Source organism: Arachis ipaensis, chromosome B6, assembly GCF_059453495.1.
Source record: "Arachis ipaensis isolate K30076 ecotype BB chromosome B6, ASM5945349v1, whole genome shotgun sequence".
NCBI classification, from domain to species: Eukaryota; Viridiplantae; Streptophyta; class Magnoliopsida; order Fabales; family Fabaceae; genus Arachis; species Arachis ipaensis.
Window position 1 is genome coordinate 38,037,770 of NC_142441.1, and position 8,597 is coordinate 38,046,366.

The following is an 8,597-nucleotide window of genomic DNA, read 5'->3' on the forward strand; positions in this document are numbered from 1 at the left end:
TTGTTGAGGGGGAGAATGCTGAGTCGTGGACTTTTTTCTTATCCCACTTGCGTCAACATGTGACCCCACAGGAAGGAATTCTGGTGATCTCTGATAAACACAACGGTATTAAGGCTACACTGGAGGCACTAGACAATGGTTGGAAACCGCCTCATGCATATCGAGCGTATTGCATTCGACACGTTGCAGCTAATTTCGCTCTCAGTTTCAAGGGTCAAGATGCAAGACGGATGCTCGTGAATGCGGAATATGCCAAGACTGAAGCTGAGTTTGACTACCGGTTTGATATTATGAGGACTGAGAATCCGGCCATGTGTGATTGGGCCAACCGACTGGAGTACGATAAGTGGACCCAACACCAGGATGGAGGCAGACGGTTCGGCCACATGACGACGAACATATCCGAGTGTGTTAACTCTATACTGAAGGGGACACGAAATCTGCCGGTTACTACACTTGTCAAATCCACATATGGGAGGTTAGCGAGCTTTTTGTCATCCGAGGGCAGACAGCAGAAGCGCAGTTGGGATCAGGCCAACGGTTTTTCCAGACACTGGTCAAGGCAATAGAGCGCAACTTGAAAGATGCGAGGTGCTTCACGGTTACTCTATTTGACAGACATCAGTCTGAGTATACCGTGGCTGAGACGACTCCTAGCGGTAACTTCTCGCTTGGGACGTATCGGGTTTTTCTCAGAGATCGCACTTGTGACTGCGGGTACTTTCAAGCTCTCCATTACCCGTGCTGCCATGCGATTGCATGCTGTGCTCAGTCCCGGTTAGACTAGGCTACGCACGTTCATGAGGTTTATACCATGGGTAAGGTGTTCAGCGTATACCGAATGAGGTTTTTGCCCCCTATTCCAAAGGGTCTGTGGCCACCGTACGTCGGTCCTACTATCGTTTCTGATCCTAACATGAGACGTGCCAGAGAAGGGCTATCGAGGTCAACAAAAATCCGTAACACCATGGATGAGGCCGATACTAGTCGGCCGAAGCGATGTGGGCTATGCAGACAGACAGGACACACTCGCAGGACTTGCCCTCAGCGAGGATCCGCCCCATCAGTTTCAAGGCATAGGTGTCATTAGGTCGTCATGATTAGCTTTCATTTTTCTTTTCTTATTTGTGTTCTTGTCCTATTTTAGTTGTACTGTTAAGTAAAGTTGTACTTGCTGTTCGTTTCACAGTGACGTTGTTATTCTTAGTGATTCTCTATGTAGTTGTGATTTATCTTGAGTTAAGGTGTTCTAATTTTGTTTGTAACTCTATGAATTCAAGAGACTAATTTCAATTAAATCAAAGCACCAACCTATGTTGCGCCATACATAAAAATTGCAAACCAATCTTTTATCCAAAAACTCAACCTCCATGAAAAATGAACTAAGTCCACACTAAAGCATAAACCGCTAGACCCATGTAGTGGTTTATGCACGTCTACAAAACACACATAAACTGCGACACCCCTACCGCGGTTTATGTGATGATTTTCCTCCAACGTAATCCGCGACACCCTTGTAGCGGATTACGTGCATTTGTAAACCGCGATACTCCTATCGCGATTTACATAGTTTACAGAAAAAATGTATTTCGATATCTACTTTTCAATTGGTGTATTGTGGTAATTTTGAAGGCCAGTTTATTTAATTCAGTAAATTATCCTTATTTTGGTAGATAAATTTAATAAAGTTAGTCCAATTGCTTATTAGCACAATAAAAATCAATTAAAAAAAACGTATAAAAAGAAAAATATTAATTATTATATTTTATTATAAAAATAACTTGTTTTCGTAGTATTTTTATATAATATATGATATATCAATCAAAATCCACGGATAGCATGAATTTTGAACGTATAGTTTTTGAATTTTTTATGTGTATTTTTTTTTGTTGTTTTTTAATAGGATCCTTTTATTTTTTAAAAGAATTTTGTTATTAAACAAACTTTTTTTCTTAAATAAGTGATCTGCTAAAATAATTCAGGATGAAGGAAACTTAGGAATTTAAATCATTATTGTAAAGAGAAAAAGAAAAATATAAAAAAAATATTGAGTAATTATTAACTAAAAAATAGGTTATAATATTTTATCTATTAATTTAAGATGTGTTGTTGTGGAAACTTAAAAACTCAAATTAGATAGTTGCATATTTTTATTTTTATTTATTTATTTATTTCAAGAAAAAAGAAGAGGGGGGAGGGAGAGGGGGAGGAAAGTTACGTGATTTTGATTTCATAAGTACGCGCTAGTTTATCTCGATCATCATATGGACAACTTGTTGCACATTGCACAAATAGAGATATTATTAATTTAATTTTGATGGGTTTGTTTATAGACAATATTAATATCTTGGCACACGTCAAAAAGATAAGAAAATGTTAGCACAGTGTTACAATAATAACTATTTTTTAGCTACGGAAACTTGGTTTATTTAATTTGATCGAGAAAAAATTCAGAATTTTATTTTGATTATATTTTATTTTATGTATAATTTTTACGTGACATCAACGTGTGAGTTTGTGTCTATTTATTAAAATTCTGCATAGAATGAGATTCAAATAATAAACTTGAGGGATAATAAACAATTTCACTACTAATAGAACAAATTACTTTTTGTTATATTTAATTTTTTTTAAATGTTAAACATAATAAGAAATACCCTGATTTAATGATAGTCAAATTACTTCTTAGGTTCTCGTTTAATCATATCCTATATAATAAAAGAGTAACAATTTAATAAATAATTTTTAAAATTATAATATTTCAGTAAAAGAGCCTAATATAAAACTCAGGGTTAATGATGCTCATTTTGCATGGTTCATATAATTTATGTAAGTAATAAACGTCGGTCAATTTAGTATTTAAAATTTTACAAAATATTAATTTAGTTCGTGACATTGTGTTTTATAAGTCACTTTAATCCTTAATCTATCAATCGTTAATATTTACTAACAAAGCGCATATCAATACATGTTATAATTTACAAGTTTTATATTTATCAAAGATAGATATAGTTTTTACGATATTTATAAATATTATAATTTTTTATATTACTTTTTAAACTTAAAATATTATATATTTAACATAATATCAAAACCTATTCAACCCATACTTGGCATGTTCATTCTTCCGAATGAGGATTTAGAATACGATTTCATATAGGGTGTGTGGTTCAAAGATTAGATTTTATTATTAGGAATGTCATTTTTAGGAATATAATGTCTAGAAATAAGATTATTTGAAATATAAGATATCTATGTTTGGTTATAAATTTTATTGTCTTGGAATGTTATGTAATAATCTTTGACTAAATTTTTATTTGGTTGAGTTTAAATTTTTTGGTCATATTATGTAATATGTCAAAATTACCTTTACTCATTTAAATTAAAATATTAATGACTAAAATTAAATATTATTATTTTTTACATTATTTTTTTTAATTTAAAAATATCTCTAATAATAAATTTATTAAAATACCTCTAATAATAAATATGTTTAGCTAAAATTATTATTGATTCTAATTTTTTTTAAAATTTACTAAAATACCGCTAATATCAAATATCTTTAGTTAAATTGTTTATTAGTTCTAATTTTTTTAAATTTACTAAAATACCTTTAATATCAAATATGTTCAAATAAAATTATTATTGATTCTTTTTTTTAAATTTACTTAAATACCCCCAATATCAAATATGTTTAACTAAAATTATTATTGATTCTAAATTTTTTAAAATTTACTTAAATACCCCTATATCAAATATATTTAACTAAAATTATTATTGATTCTAATTTTTTTAAAATTTACTAAAATATTCCATTATTGATTATAATTTTTTTAAATTTACTAAAATATCCCAATATCAAATATCTTTAGTTAAGTTATTATTGATTCTAAATTTCACTTAATAACAATATGTTTAATTAAAATTATTATCGATTCTAATCTTTTTAAATTTACTAAAATACCCCTAATAACAAATATCTTTAATTAAAATTAACATTATCACAATTAAATTTACTAAAAAAGCATTACTATTATGCAAATAAAAGTTACAAAGAAGTCTCAAAAGTAAAAAATTACTAGCACTAATAAGCATAAATGCACAACTCTTATACAAGAACACAAACACATCAACAAAATAAAATTAATATTACAACCTCACACATAGAAAAATTATTTCAATTATTGAGCGTGATGTCTTTTCCTTCATTGGTTTCATATTTCTTGTACAAGTTAATCTCTCCATCTACCCCAACATAGATTGGTTTATTTCATAAGATTCTTTTGGAGCCCAACTGTGGTCAGACTTCAACAAAAGCAATCTTCAAATCTCCGTTCTTAGTTACAATCATCAGGCTTATATCACATTGAATAGCAACTCCATCCATGGTTCTTTTGCTAATCATCCTTGGCACTAAAATGCTCAGAAGAAACCAGACACCAAAATGATCTCCAACATGGTTAGAGAAAACAACAATGACTTCACCAAGGAAGAAAAAATCAGAGAAATGTAAGCAGGAGTGAGCTAACAACACGTGCAAATAACAAAGACCAGTAAAAAGATTTAACTATACAAGATAGATGGCCTCAGAGGTAGTGACAATTTAAGATTTCATCAGATACATATATTTGATAATACGTGCAATAGAATACATCATTGGCCAAACCACTAGTAAGGTGTCTGCATTAAGCAAAGGCCAAGTATAATTTGAAAATTGATTTAAAAGTTAAAACGATGGGTTCTTCAATAGAGTAAAAATAATAACATACATATGTTGAAAAACAAAATAGATTTTAACATCAGGTTCATTGACAAATGAAAAATTAACAGAAAATTAACACATTAGGGAACAAAATAAATAAACACACATTGCCATAACCATATCCATAAGAAAATGAGTAATACACTGATAGCTACAAAGGATGCAATAAAAAATCAAAATGCTTAATCCCTAAATGAAACAAATGGCTAATACGAAAAATATAATAACAAATTGTAGATTTTATATGAACGCATCAGAGAGATTCCCATTTTAGACTAAGTCATCACTCTCCTTCGAGTGTTGATGTCCCTGTCTATTTGTCATCATTGCGAATAGAAAGAAATACTGCATTTGCAAGCTTAAACATGGATTTTTCACACACAATACCTCAAAGAAATAATTATAATTCAAGCAGAGAAATAATAAATGAAAAAAAAAAAGAAAAAACTTGAACTTCAATTCTTCACACAAGTAGAATGCTAGTTTCAATTTTTAAAAATCCAATAACGCAAAATATGCATTGCTAAATAGATTAAAAAATAGAGCTTCCTATTCCGAAGGTGTGAAAAAAAAGGGGGAAAAACAAAATAGTGAAAGAAAAAGCGGGTGCCTCAGATCAAAATTGATATCATGGAATTAAATCTCGAAGTATATTAGGAATAATGTATTGTGGTTCAGATCTGAACACTTACGAATCAGTGAAGCTGATACACTGGTGTAGATTCACTGTATTTGCCTCTAACCAACCCAATCTCGTTTCTCTGAACAAATGACAGAGTTCAAAAAATGACCAACCACTCAAATTCAGAAGCACTTTTAACAGTGACAATCAAGAACTAAAACCAAAGCAAATGAATTACTAAAAGCAAAGTAAGAAAAACAAACATTACTTAAAAATGCACACACACAAACATTTCAATGACACAAACATAGAGAGACAGAGACACATTATTACTAAATGGAGACATTTCAATGACACAAAAGCATTGACCTATGAAGTGAGAAATCATGGGAGACACCTATTTCAGAAAAACAGAAACTTCAAACAAAAAAAGGGGGGGGGGATCAATGAACTTGTCGGTTAATCTATTTACTCTTGTACCCTTTCAAGACTTCACTTAATGAAGAGTATAACTATAAGAGAATCACCTTACATTTTTTTTATCCAAAGTCAATCAACTAAAAGATTAATGCATTGAAATTGATTGTAGTACCAAAATTTATATTTTTCCTTTTTGAATTCATTTTTTTATATATAAACTAACATTCAGATTTATCAAATCAAGAAAAAATAAATCAAAGTTCATTGTGGTTTAGAGAATTTTACATGCACATTAATGGTAATGCACTAATGCTCGTTCACCTAGTCATCCTTCAATTTAATTCAAGACTTTATTCAAATCACTTGAATCAAAACATTAACTGCACATAGGAATCATACAAGAGTCATTCCACTCCCGAATTGTTGTTAATAAGAAAGAAAAGAACCGGTGATCACATATCAAATTTAGTAATAGCAGTATGGAAATATCAATTCTCAACAAATACAATTACAACTGATCCTTGTTCCACTAAATAAGTTGGCTAATTTAATTTTCAAACAATCTAAAATATATCAACAAACAAGTAAAATAAAATAAATAAATTGAAGAAGCATCGGAGAAAAACTTAAAGGGCTTCTTGTTATATGCCAAAATCTGTAAACATGCAGATCGAATAATTGAACAAACTTGCACTATCATACGAAACTGTAACAAATATCACCAGAACATATAAGTATACTAGAACATGCACACCAAAATACATTTTAAAACTGCAAAACTAGATCCCACAGATCCAGTAGCTGAAAATTAGATTGCCACCAAAACAACTTTACATTGTTACTAGTATGTAAAATTCATCAAGAAAACAGGATAAAGAAGCAGAGCAATAGTAATGCAAGCATAGTAGTGCATTGCAAGCCAAATTAAGCAGGTAAAAATATGTCAAAAGCTTAAACTCTTTATTGAGGCAAATCATCAAACATGTTGTTTGCATGCAACATAATCACAAACAGCGTATAAAAAATCAAGCAAAATAAAAAATAACTAATCAAATTAGCAGTCTATTATAAAAAATTAGTGTAATATGATGTAGAAAGCATAAAAAGAACCCAATCCTTAATGAGAGATTCAAAGAGAATTCGCAGAGATAAGCAATGCGAATATGAACTTGAAGAAGAGAAGGAAACCAGTCTTCCGTTTAGGGTAACGGTGGTGCCGTTGTAGCTCCGATGGCGGTGGCGTTGGTGAAGCCTCCACTGATTTTGGAAAAAACTCAAACCTTAATATGAGATTCGAAGAAAATTCACAGAGAAAAGCAGTGCGTACATGAATCGGAGAAGATAAGGAGACGAATCTTCTGTTTAGAGTAACGGCGGTGCCGGTGCCGGTGCCGGCTCCGGTGGCGGTGGCGTTGGTGAAGCTCACTGATTTGGGAAAAAAACTGCTCTGCTAGGGTTTAGTTCTTCAGGAAAAAATGAAGAAGAAGTGAAATATAGTATTAAATAATAGGGATAATTTATTCTTTTTGTTTCATTATTTACATTCCATTCCTATTGGAATGAAAGATAACCAGGGGGAGATGGAAATTGAATGAGTGGTAATTCAATTCCAAGGAATAAAAGTTACCTTGGAATGTTTTTTTGTAACTTTGAACCACACATAGGAATTTCATATTCCCATCTTAAAATTCCTGGGAATGTTCTATAATTCCCCCAACCACACACACCTAAGTATTTATTTTTTTTGTATTTATATATTTTATATTTTTAATTATGTAAGTTTGATTAGTTTAGGTCTTACTAATATAAGTAAATATATAATGTGATAGGCATTTATTTAGAATTATATTATTTTTATTCTGTTTTTCTAAAAAAAATTAAAAAAAATGAAAAGGTTAATATTTTTATGTATTATATATAATATTTTAAATAAATTATATTTTTAAAATATTTTGATGAAAATTATTTTATATAATAATATCTTTAAAAAAATTAGTTAATTAATAAATTTTTGAATATAATAATCTAATTATTTGCCAATTAATATAAAATAAAATTTTAATTATTTTATATTTTTATGTTACAGTTTAAAATTTTATTTTAATATAATTTTTTAATATTATAAAAATTTATTATATAATAATTAATCTTATTGAATAAAAAATATTCATATTTTTGTATTTATATGATTTATATTTAATTATTTAAGAATAAAAGATTCTGTTGCCATTTAAAGTATTGCGTATTAAAGTATTGTCATTTAAAGCATTTATTTATGTACTAGGATATTCTGTATTTATTAGAGTCCGTTAATGCTCTTCTTCCATATTAGCCTTTGATTTTCATCTAATTAAATCTAATGATCTATATAAATGTGGCACATCTAATAAACAAATAATTGTTATGCTCATCTTAGACATACCCAGTACATCAAATCACTTCAAATAATATCACAAGAAGTACATATTGTTTCTATGAGAATTAAAAAACTGAATAAATAACTTCTAATTAAATATTCTAATTAAATCAATCGAATTTTTGCAAAAGAAAGGATGTGAAATACTAATAATAAAATAGAGTATTTGATGTGAATAAATGCTTATGAAATGATTAAAAAAATAAATAGTAGAATAAGATGTTAAGATTTTGGAGATGTTTAATTTTTAGAAAAGTTAACGTTCATATTTATTTACTTTGATTCATGCAAGATAATTTCATAATAAATCATATATAATAAAACTCCAATTCTTTGTTAGTTGAATTTCTCTTTATCTTATTTAATCTTCAATTCTT

General features: G+C 29.3%; 2 non-coding genes across 2 annotated transcripts; both read right to left on the minus strand.

The window, feature by feature from the left end:
- Positions 1-4,582: 4,582 nt before the first annotated feature.
- Positions 4,583-4,662, minus strand: LOC148555188 (small nucleolar RNA snoR122). The gene has a single exon (XR_015888444.1). It is a non-coding gene; the product is annotated as a small nucleolar RNA snoR122 (small nucleolar RNA).
- Positions 4,663-5,009: 347 nt separating this feature from the next.
- On the minus strand, positions 5,010-5,095 carry LOC148555189 (small nucleolar RNA R44/J54/Z268 family). Its single transcript, XR_015888440.1, has one exon. It is a non-coding gene; the product is annotated as a small nucleolar RNA R44/J54/Z268 family (small nucleolar RNA).
- Between the last annotated feature and the right edge of the window lie 3,502 nt (positions 5,096-8,597).